General features: G+C 48.0%; 1 protein-coding gene across 1 annotated transcript in view; it reads left to right on the top strand.

Annotated features, from left to right (window-relative positions):
* IL6R (interleukin 6 receptor) overlaps positions 1 to 11,074 on the top strand; it is a 44,075-nt gene that overhangs the window by 8,645 nt on the left and 24,356 nt on the right. The window lies entirely within an intron of this gene.

Below are 11,074 nucleotides of genomic sequence, written 5' to 3'. Positions count from 1 at the left end.
GGGGGGCAGGGAGAGGAGCAATCCTTGATGTGAGAAAAGGAACATTACAGGAACATGGCAAATTCGGGTTGCCAAATCCGACTCAAGAAATATCTGGGGACTTTGGGGGTGGGGTTGTTAGAGACAATCTGTCCACTTCCCCTGGCCCCTCCTGGAGATGTAAAGAAAAGAGCTGTCAGTCGGGAGTCTCCTTCAAAGTATACAACTTTATTGATATCAAGAAAGAGGGGAGTCGCTTTTCAACGAGCTCCCTGATCAGTTCCATACATGCCCTTTTATCCTCTACTGCCGGCCGATGAGTCCCTCCTCCTTTCCCCATAGGCTGAGGTACTTAGAGGGTACAGGCTACCCGGCACGCCTACTTCACCCCCTCCTTGACATGTATCCCTCCCGTTACATACATTGCATGTGCATTTAAATTTACCTTTCCCCGAGGTGGGGTGTGTCAGTTAATATTTATCATTTGATTACGCCTGCGTACTTGCTATTTATTAGTCTCTATTGCTATTAATCTCTACTGTTGCCATGGCTTGTTCAACCATGTTATTACTTTTCTGCTTCTGCGTTTTAACAACGGCTACTACACCTGTGCTATGGTTACTAAATGTTTGTACCCAGTTCCGCTCCTTGCACCTTAACAATCACTAAGACATTATATTTGGTTTCTTCTGTTTCAGCTCATTTCATTATTTCACTCCTCTCAGGGTCAAGGGCCTTTGGGGGTGGAGCCAGGAGTAAGGGTGTGGCAAGCACAATTGAACTCCAAAGGGAGTTTTGGCCATCACATTGAAAGGGACCACGCTCCTTTTAAATGCCTTCCCTCCATTTGGAGTAATGAAGGGGGGATACCTTCTTTGGGGGCTCATAGAACTGGACACCACCCCCCAGTCCAGTCTTTTTGAAACTTGCGGGGGGGGGTATTTTGAGGAGTGTCACCAGATGCTATACTGGAAATTTGGTGCCTCTACCTCAAAAAACAGGGCCCCGCCCGCCATTGCCGCAGATACCCACAGATCAATTCACCATTATACCCTATGGGAATCGGTCTCCATAGGGAATAATGGGGTGCCCAAGACATCCCCCCCCCCCCGTTGTCTGATTACTCTGACTGGGGGTTTCCCTGCCCCCACCTGGGGATTGATGCAAACAACAAAAACGATCTCTGTGATATGAATAAACTACCAAACATTTTAATATGTTTATATACTTTTAAAATATAAAACTGCTTCATACTTAATATGTTTAACACAAACGTTCCCATGGACAACCATAAAAAAACAATTAAATCCTTATAAACAGAGCCCTTAGTGATTAACTGATATAGCGTACAAATAACTAGTTAATAATATAATAGACGCGTTTCGTGTTTCCCACTTCATCAGTATATAATATCTTCCACTTGTGCTGTATATTACAAGGGAGTAAGCCAGTTCCTTTCACCAGAAGCATAGCAGAGCCCTTCACTCCATTGCTGGCCACAAAAACTCTCCATACAAATTGGATAACTAGATAATTAGATAACTAGGGCAACTAGAATGATGAAAGGTTTGGAACATTTTCCCTATGAAGAAAGGTTAAAACGCTTGGGGCTCTTTAGCTTGGAGAAACGTCGACTGCGGGGTGACATGATAGAGGTTTACAAGATTATGCATGGGATGGAGAGGGTAGAGAAAAAAGGACTTTTCTCCCTTTCTCACAATACAAGAACTCGTGGGCATTCAATGAAATTGCTGAGCAGTCGGGTTAGAACTGATAAAAGGAAATCCTTCACCCAAAGGGTGATTAACATGTGGAATTCACTGCCACAGGAGGTGGCAGCGGCTATGGGGCTGCACTGAGCTTTCTACGGTGACTTAAAGGCACCAAATTAAAAAAAACCCCAAACATCTAGACAAATTCATAACATGCTCAATCCATGTGGAAGTTCTCCTGCCAGAAGAAGAGGGAGCTGTCAGCGATCCAAGGTCGGATCTATCGACTCTTTGTTCTATTAGAGCTGGTGTTTTCCTCCCGCACAAGGAGGTTTTCCCCTGGCACAAGAGGCCAGGAGATCCGATAAGGGCTCATGAGCCAGAGGAAAGCATTGCCTTTAGCAAAATTAAAATCTGCATGCTGCTGTGAACTTATTTGTGGTATGGCGAGGGTCCCCCACCTTTTTGAGCTTGTGGGTACATTTGGAATCCTGATGCAGGGTGGTGGGCGGTGTTCCCTCTAAGCGGAGTTTACGTGAGCTAGCTCACGGAGTTCACATTGCGGAGAAGGGCAACTAAAACGATGAAGAGGACGGAACACCCTACGAAGAAAGGTTAGAGGAGGGGTGTCAAACATGTGACCCGGGTGCCGAATCAGGCCCCTGGAGGGCTCCTATCAGACCTTCAAGCTGCTGGCTGTCATCTGTTTCCTTCTCCTTCTCCCTCTCTCTTGCTTCCTTCTGCATTACAGCTTGTTTTGTCAGGCTTGCTCAATCGCAAAGGAGCTACAGAGCAAAGCTTCTATTTTCTCCATGGGCTGAGGCTCCTCCCTTGGGGAGGAAGGGGGGAAGGCAGAGCTTGCTTCACCAGGCTCTCTCAATTGCACAGCGGAGCTACTGAGCCAAGCCTCCCTTCCTTCTATCGGCTGAGGGTCCTCCCCCTCCTGGTCCCCTGGGGAAGGAAGGAAAGAGCCAGAGCTTCCTCTGCCCAGTTCCCTGGATCCCATGGGAGAGATACAAAGACAGCACCTTTAAGACCAACAAGTGCTAATGTTTTAAGCATATTTCATTTTATTTTTTTAAAATCTCTAATTTTGTTTGTCTGGCTGATTACAGACCGGCACTTCGGGTCGACTCAGAGACGCCTCTGAAGTCAACCCCAAAAAACCGTCCAGATGGCAACATCTGCCGCCCACCCTTGTCCCACGCTTACCCCGTCCTTGAGGACGCTCCAACCGCCTCAAAAAGGCACCACTTGGAAAGTGGTCCCTTTTCGCTGGGGTGGTTCTGAGGCGGCACCTGGCTGTCTGGAAGGCCGGAGGGCGCCTTACGAGCGGGACGTGTGAGCGTTCCAGATAGGATTGCCAATCCCCAGGTGGGAGCAGGGGATCCCCCGGTTTGGAGGCCCTCCCCCCGCTTCAGGGTCATCAGAAAGCGGGGGGAGGGGAGGGAAATGTCTTCTGGGAACTCTATTATTCCCTGTGGAAATTTATTCCCATAGAAAATCATGGAGAACTGATCTGCGGGTATCTGGGGCTCTGGGGGGGGGCTGTTTTGGGGGGTAGAGGCACCAAATGTTCAGTATAGCATCTAGTGCCTCTCCCCAAAATACCCACCAAGTTTCAAAAAGATTGGACCAGGGGGTCCAATTCTATGAGCCCCAAAAGAAGGTGCCCCTATCCTTCATTATTTCCTATGGAAGGAAGGAATTGAAAAGGTGTGCCATCCCTTTAAATGTGATGGCCAGAACTCCCTTTGGAGTTCAATTATGCTTGTCACAGCCTTGATCTTGGCTCCACCCCTAATGTCTCCTGGCTCCACCCACAAAGTCTCCTGGCTCCACCCCCAAAATACCCAGATATTTCTTGAATTGGACTTGGCAACCCTAGTTCCAGATGCTCCCCAGCCACCCAAGGCCTGCCTAGGGTTGCCAATCCCCAGGTGGGGGCAGGGGATCCCCCCCGGTTTGGAGGCCCTCCCCCCGCTTCAGGGTCGTCAGAAAGCGGGGGGAGGGGAGGGAAATGTCTGCTGGGAACTCTGTTATTCCCTATGGAGATTTATTCCCATAGAAAATCATGGAGAATTGATCCGCGGGTATCTGGGGCTCTGGGGGGGCTGTTTTTTGGGGTAGAGGCACCAAATTTTCAGTATAGCATCTAGTGCCACTCCTCAAAATACTTCCCAAGTTTCAAAAAGATTGGACCAGGGGGTCCAATTCTATGAGCCTCAAAAGAAGGTGCTCCTATCCTTCATTATTTCCTATGGAAGGAAGGCATTTTAAAAGGTGTGCCGTCCCTTTCAATGTGATGGCCAGAACTCCCTTTGGAGTTCAATTATGCTTGTCACAGGCTTGATCTTGGCTCAGCCCCTAATGTCTCCTGGCTCCACCCCCAAAGTCTCCTGGCTCCACCCCCAAAGTCCCCAGATATTTCTAGAATTGGACTTGGCACCCTAGACCTGCCCCTTCTTCCAGCACTGTCTGGAAGCTCCAGGGCGTTCTCCTTCCAGCCTTGCAGCCACCCCAAACCAGCCATCTGGTTTCAGCCTCTGTGTCCTTTATAAAGTTTATATCTCTTCTACCTAATCTTAAACAGGTACACATATGGCCCGGCTCTACAAGGTCTCATTTGTGTCAGATCCGGCCCTCATAACAAATGACACCCCTGGGTTAGAGGTTCCGGCTCTTTAGCTTAGAGAAACGATGACTGAGGGGGTGGCATGATAGGTGATGACAGAAAACATGGCGTCCATGGGCACCGTGCCGGGGACCCCTGTGCTCGGGAAAGGGTGGTGATGAAATAAACTGGCCAGGTGGCTCAAACAATTTTCCAAACCAGCACAGTTTTGACCAGTTGACGCTTCTGCAAGAAGCACCATCACCTCCGCTCTGCTTCATCCTCCCGGTAAATACTGACAACGTTCACTTTGGCCTTGCAAGGGAGGTATCCTAGCAACACGGCAGGACTTGGCCAAAGGACATCTGGTCTCTCTCCAATGGGCCATGGTGAAAATCTTTTAGTGGACATTAGTGGTACCCAGGATACCATGATGGGTCCGCTCCAATTGTCCCTATTTATCAACGACGGTCTCTATTTCAGGAGACCTGTCTGTGTCAACTCACAGTCCCTGTTTTGTGCTTATTTTTGACTTTGGGAGACGTTATGATTGGTAGTGTGAGTTAGAGCTGTTGTTCTTTAAGGCTAGAGTCGCCCAACTTCAGGTTGGACCTGAATTTTTGGTATTTTTAATCAGCCCCTTCTCATGTAGGAGCCAGTTTGGTGTAGTGGTTAAGTGCGTGGACTCTTATCTGGGAGAACCGGGTTTGATTCCCCACTCCTCCACTTGCACCTGCTGGAATGGCCTTGGGTTAGCCATTAGCTCTGGCAGAGGTTGTCCTTGAAAGGGCAGCTGCTGTGAGAGTCCTCTCAGCCCCACCCACCTCACAGGGTGTCTGTTGCGGGGGGAGAAGATATGGGAGATTGTAAGCCGCTCTGAATCTCTGATTCAGGGAGAAGGGTGGGGTATAAATCTGCAGTTCTTCTTATTATTCTAGATCTATTGGTAAGAACATAAGAGAAGCCATTTTGGATCAGGCCAATGGCCCCATCCAGTCCAACACTCTGTATCACACAGTGGCCAATACACACACACACACAGTGGCTAATAGCCACTGATGGACCTCTGCTCCATATTTTTATCCAATCCCCTCTTGAAGTTAAATGGTATTAAATATGAGCTAGTTAAAGATCTACATGAGAACGGGCTGATTAAAATAGAATACCATTGTACTGAAGCAATGGTGGTTGATATACTTACCAAGCCATTACCTTATGCAAGATTTGAATGTTTACATGAAATGCTGAACCTAGCTGATGTAACTAGTTGATTCAGAAAAGGGCAACTGGAATGATTCAAGGGTTGGAACACTTTCCCTATGAAGAAAGGTTAAAATGCTTGGGGCTCTTTAGCTTGGAGGAACATCGACTGAGGTGTGACATGAAAGAGGTTTACAAGATTATGCATGGGATGGAGAAAGAAGTACTTTTCTCCCTTTCTCACAATACGAGAACTCGAGGGCATTCAATGAAATTGCTGAGCAGTCAGGTTAGAACTGATAAAAGGAAGTACTTCTTCACCCAAAGGGTGATTAACACGTGGAATTCACTGCCACAGGAGGTGGTGGCAGCTGCAAGCATAGACAGCTTCAAGAAGGGATTGGATAAGCATATGGAGCGGAGGTCCATCAGTGGCTATTAGTCACAGGGCATAGATGAACTCTCTGTCTGGGGCAGTGATGCTCTGTATTCTGGGTGCTTGGAGGGGCACAGTGAGCGGGCTTCTAGTGTCCTGGCCCCACTGGTGGACTTCCTGATGGCACTTGGGGCTTTTTGTGACACAGAGTGTTGGGCTGGATGGGCCATTGGCCTGATCCAACATGGCTTTTCTTATGTTATTATGTTAACTGCTACAGTGAATAATGAGTAATGACTACTGAATGTATAATGTCTTGCGCATCAGACATTGAGAAGGGGTGTTGGAATTTCCAGTGTTCTACGTTTCAGTCATTATAGGGTTTACCTGTTTCTCTATTGTCTGCCGGACCCAGGAAGAAGAATTTGGCTGTCTGCCAGTAGAAAGAAAGCCCAGGAAAGATGGTTTGCTTATCTGTGCTAATTGGTCAGTTAGGCAGGTGACTTCTTTGTCTAGGCAGCCAGAGGTCAAGAAGAAGGAGGAAGTATCCTCTCTTAGCTCTGTGTTTTTCTTTGTGTAAGATGTAGTTCTTAGAGTTTGTTGTTTTCCACCCCAGTTCCCCCATAATAAAGTCATGGTTTTGTTTTTTTATCCAAAAGGCTTTCTAATCTCATTTGATCCAACAATCCATTGGACTGGTTGAGCATTTGAAATTGAATTTCAAACAAAAAAACCCTCTAACAATCCCCAGACTACACAGACCCCTTCTCCTGGAGGAAATGGCTGCTTTGGAAAGTTGACTCTCCAGCGCCACATCCCTTCTGGGTTCCCTCTCCATCTCAAACTCATTCCCCCCGAGCTGCCATACCTCCAGGAATCTCCTGAGCTGGTATTGGCAATCATATTGCCAATAGGGACGGTGGACGGGAGGGACGGTGGCTCAGCGGTAGAGCATCTGCTTGGGAAGCAGAAGGTCCCAGGGTCAATCCCTGGCATCTCCAAAAAAGGGTCCAGGCAAATAGGTGTGAAAAACCTCAACTTGAGACCCTGGAGAGCCGCTGCCAGTCTGAGGAGACAATACTGACTTTGATGGACCAAGGAGGGTCTGATTCAGTATAAGGCAGCTTCATATGTTCATATGTTCATATTTAGGGCTGAGGTTAATCAATGACTATTATCCATGATAACCCAATGGAACCTCCATCTTCAGAGAGGCAGTAACTGTTTGAAAAACAAATGCTTAGGGGTAACCGATGCTCAGGGCAGGGGTGGCCAAACCTGCTTAAGGTAAGAGCCGTATAGAATAAATATCAGGTGTTGGAGAGCCACAAGACATGAATGCCAGGGGAAGGAAGGAAGGAAGGAAGGAAGGAAGGAAGGAAGGAAGGAAGGAAGGAAGTGATGACGATGACAGTGTAGATAGATAGATAGATAGATAGATAGATAGATAGATAGATAGATAGATAGATAGATAGATAGATAGATAGATAGATAGATAGATAGATAGATAGCTTTTTTTGTAACAGGAACTCCTTTGCATATTAGGCTACACCTCCCTAATGTAGCCAATCCTCCAAGAGCTTACAGTAGGCCCTTTAAGAAGACCCCTGTAAGCTCTTGGAGGATTGACTACATCTGGGGATATAGCCTAATATGCAATGGAGTCCCTGCTATAAAAAAGTCCTGGATGGATGGATAGATGAGAGAGAGAAGGGAGAGGTGGAAAGAAAGCAACTTTTAACTTCAAATGCATTCTCCAAACTATTGGCTGACTTGGCTTGGAGAAGTGCTTTAAAGAGACAAAGGCCTTCTCCATGCTGACCAACGAGGCTGCAAGGGCTTTGAGAGCCACACAATAGGTGTGAAAGATCCACGTGTGGCTCCTGAGCCGCAATCTAGCCACCCCTGGCTTAGGGGCTTCAGTCTCCAGGCTGTACTTGCAGGACTTTGGAGCAGGGAGCCTCTAGTTCAGGGGTGCAGCTCTTGTGCGATTGAGAGAGCCTGGCAAAGCAAGCTGTGATGCAGAAGGAAGCAAGAGAGAGGGAGAAGGAAGCAGATGACAGCCAGTTGCTCGGGGGCCTGATAGGAGCCCTTGGGGGCCGATTTGGCCCCCGAACTGTGTGACACCCCTGCTCTAGTTGTCCACATGAAGCAGGCTGTTAGATCAGGGCCATAATACCTTTCCTGATGCCTGCCAAGTGTTTTTTAGGAAGTGGGAGATTCCAGGTGGGGCTTTTGCCCAGCAGGGCTTGTGACTGGCCATTGGAGATCAGATTGGCTATTTAAAAGTTGCTTCAGCAACAGAGGTCACCTCATAACCAGGCCTTAGATTCAGCGGGAGCTCACAGGAGCACAGCTCCTGAACCTTTCTGAGGGCTCCCCCTCCTCCTCCCCACCCACCTGGTCCATTGAATAGGAGGTGCAGCTGCATAACAATCCCTGGATTAGGAGAGCGGGCAGCCAGCCAGCCCCCAGGGGCTTTGCCACACCCCCAGCAGCCCTCATTAACCCCTGGAGAAGCCCGCCCCACCCTTGCTCCACTTTTTATATGATTTTGGGCAACGGGTGGCTTGCTGGCCTCTTGACTGGGGCAGCCAGCCCAGGAGAGCCCCAGGTGAGTGAGGCCTACTTGGGCTGGCTGGATGTCTAGTCAGTCCAAGCAGGCCTCACTCACCTGAGGCTCTCCTTTCTCGCATCAGGTTGTTTTTGGCTGGTGGGGGCATATGCTAACGAGTTACGCTAGTGAGCTCCGCCACCTATTTTTCTTCAAAACGACCCCTCATCCCAAGGTTCTTCACTGCACCAGATAGACAGATGCATCTTGCCTTTAGCACACACATGTGACTTGTGCATGAAAGCTAAAGAACCACACGATGCTCAGCTTATCCTTCATACCCTGCAGCTGCTGAAGAGAACATGATGTCTTCGTAATTCATCATTCTGTTTTGCCAACGTACCTGTATCCCAGGGTACAAACACCCCGTTGACTTTGATTGCAGAAGAAGCTATTACAGCATACAGGGCAAACCATGTGAAGCAGTGTTCATGTGTTAGCGGGAGGTCCATGGTCTGAGCACTGGGGTGTGTAATAGATGCGAAACAGCTGTCTCTTCTGGTTTGTGAAACGCTGAGATAGAATTGCAGTGGCCATAACAGCAACTTTACCTGCCGTATTCAGTCGTGTGAGCAGAAATGTGAGCTACTAGCATTAAAGTTGTGAGCTACCGACATTAAAGTTGTGAGCGACTGCATCAATTAGTTTGCTCTGGGGCCATTTTTGTGAGCTAAGACAAAAATGTGTGAGCCAGAGGCTAAGAAACGGTGAGCTAGCTCACACGAACTCAGCTTAGAGGGAACACTGGCCGTATTCCTTTGCGAGTTTTGTGGCTGCCACTAATATTATGTACCGCTTCAAAATAAGTTCTGGCAACACTTTGGCATTTCAGGCTTTCAATTTGGAAATTCTCCTTCCAAAATAAGAATTTGGGGTGCGTTTCAAAGAAATGTTGATGTATGTTAAGCACAAATTTTAAGTCTCAAGTAGCTATGTTGGTCTACGATAGAAGAGCAAGATTTGTGTCCGGTAGCACATTAGAGACCAGAACGACAAGATTTCCAGGGTATGAGCTTTCAAAAGTCAAAGTGAGTACCTGATAAAAGGAACTCTGACGCTTCAGAGCTCATACCTCAAAAGTCTTGTTGACCTCTAAGGCAGTGGTGTCGAACATGAGGCCCAGGGGCCGAAGCAGGCCCCCAGAGGGTACCTGTCAGGCCCTCAAGCAACTGGCTGTCACCTACTTCCTTCTCTCTCTCTCTTGCTTCTTTCTGCACAACAGCTGGCTTTGCAAGGTTTGCTCAATTGCTCAGGAGCTACTGAGCAAAACCTCTATTTTCTCCATTGGCTGAGGCTCCTCCCTCGGGATGGAAGGGGGGAAGGCAGAGCTTGTTTTTCCAGGCTCTCTCAATCGCACAGCAGAGCTACTGAGCCAAGCCTCTCTCCCTTCTACTGGCTGAGGTTCCTCCTTCCCCTGTCCCCTGGGGAAGGAAGGAAAGAGCCAGAGCTTCTTTTGGCCAGTTCCCTGGATCCCATGGGAGAAATACCAAGAAAGCACCTTTTAGACCATCAAGTGGTAAAGTTTTAAGTATGTTTTAAGGCTTTTTCTTTTTTAAAAAAATTAATTTTGTTTGTCTGTGTCCTTTATAAAGTTTTTATCTCCACTACCTAATCTTAAGTAGGCACACGCATGGCCTGGCCCAACATGGCCCGGCTCAACAAGGTCTCGTTCATGTCAGATCTGTCCCTCATAACAAATGATTTCGACACCCCTGCTCTAAGGTATTACTGGACTCACATTAAGCTGTTCTACTGTTGGGGTCTAAGGTACAACTTGATAATTATCTGGCCGAATATTACATACCAACTGTCAGACTTGGAACTTCAAAGTCAAACGGACCATCATTTGTAGCAAAGTTAATCCATTTATTTGAGAACTAGTGGTCTGGGTTAGAAGCAAGTTGGAATTGATACAGTGGACAGCGAGACATATCATTTTAACCCCTAACATCAAAGACAAGCAATAAACTCATTCTCACACATTTGGGCGGCAATTGCCGGTTCCCATACTCCCTTATCTTTTTCCCAAGGAAGGAACCCTGCTGGTCATAGGCTTCCCAATCCCCAGGGCCCAGCGGGGGATCCCCCAGTTTTACAGGCTTTCCCCCTCCCCCAGCCAGCTGGCCGGCGGGGGAAGCCCCGCCCCCAAAGCCATTATGCACCTCCATGAATGAGTCCCATAGGGAATGATGGGGAATTGATCTGCGGGTATTGGGGGCTCTGGGGGGGCTGTTTTTTGAGGAAGAGGCGCCAAATTTTCAGTATAGCATCTAGTGTCCCTCCCCAAAATACCTCCCAAGTTTCAAAAGGATTGGGCCAGGGGGTCCAATTCTATGAGCCCCAAAAGAAGGTGCCCCTATCCTTCATTATTTTCTATGGAAGGAAGGCATTTTAAAAGGTGTGCTGTTCCTTTAAATGTGATGGCCAGAACTCTCTTGGAGTTCAGTTATGCTTGTCACACACTTGCTCCTGGCTCTGCCCCCATGTCTCCTGGCCCCACCCCCAAAGTCCCCAGATATTTCTTGAATTGGACTTGGCAACCCTAGCTGGTCACCTTGAGGCTCAGTCTTCAAAGGCTC

This window comes from Heteronotia binoei, chromosome 1 (genome assembly GCF_032191835.1).
Source record: "Heteronotia binoei isolate CCM8104 ecotype False Entrance Well chromosome 1, APGP_CSIRO_Hbin_v1, whole genome shotgun sequence".
Classification (NCBI taxonomy): Eukaryota; Metazoa; Chordata; class Lepidosauria; order Squamata; family Gekkonidae; genus Heteronotia; species Heteronotia binoei.
The sequence above is the reverse complement of the archived record's forward strand: the minus strand, read 5'-3'. Positions and strand labels throughout refer to the sequence as shown.